Genomic DNA, 868 nt, shown 5'->3' with positions numbered 1-868 from the left:
TAATGCAGGAATATGAACCATTTTGATCGGACGGTCCGGAGAGCTTCCCTTGATCAGATGACATTTGATGGACATTTGAGCGCCTTAACGATGTCGGAATTGAGCAATCTTGGGCTCGTTGGATTCGTCTTTTCAAGACGCTCGATTTGACTGTAAACTCGCTAGATTCGACATCCTTTTGACTTTTCAAATGCCTCTGGAAATCCTCCAGTAGTAGTTCAATGACTTGATCCAGGCTTGATTTGACTCAGATTGGACTAACTTTTATATCATTAGGTCAGTTTCATCGAGCCGATCAGTATGACTACAATTTTGCTGAAATCGGAGTTCCAGATGACTCGTAATCGAAGTTTGAATGTTTCTTGCTCAAAATATTGCCTCTTGATTCGTGCTGATGATGAAAATTTGTTGATATCGTATCAGTTGCCCCCCAATTTTTGGACGAGACCATTTTTATCGTCCAAAAATATTTAACTCTGAAACAATTTATTCGTCATCATAATATCCTTGAAAGGACCATAATATCCTTGAAAGGACGCATGCATTTAGATATATATATATATATATAAACTTGCATAACACAATTTTCTGCAGGAGTGCACTTCCAGCCTGGTAGCTGGAATTTGAAATGGCAAGTGCGGGACGGTGGGGCCCGCCTGGAATGCAAATTTCAGTTTCAACCCACGGAAATGTAAGGCAGGGCACTTGAAAAGACAGGCCTTTGGTTTTGCTTTAATAACGCAAACTGAAATAACTCTTGGAATTTCAAACGGCGGAAGCTGAAGTGGAAACCCAATTGACGAGAGCAGTTGCTTGAACCAATTTTTTTTTTTTTTTTTTTTTTAAAAAATGAACATTTTATCGCACA

This window comes from Phalaenopsis equestris, unplaced genomic scaffold (assembly GCF_001263595.1).
Source record: "Phalaenopsis equestris unplaced genomic scaffold, ASM126359v1 Scaffold000135, whole genome shotgun sequence".
Classification (NCBI taxonomy): domain Eukaryota; kingdom Viridiplantae; phylum Streptophyta; class Magnoliopsida; order Asparagales; family Orchidaceae; genus Phalaenopsis; species Phalaenopsis equestris.
The sequence above is the reverse complement of the archived record's forward strand: the minus strand, read 5'-3'. Positions refer to the sequence as shown.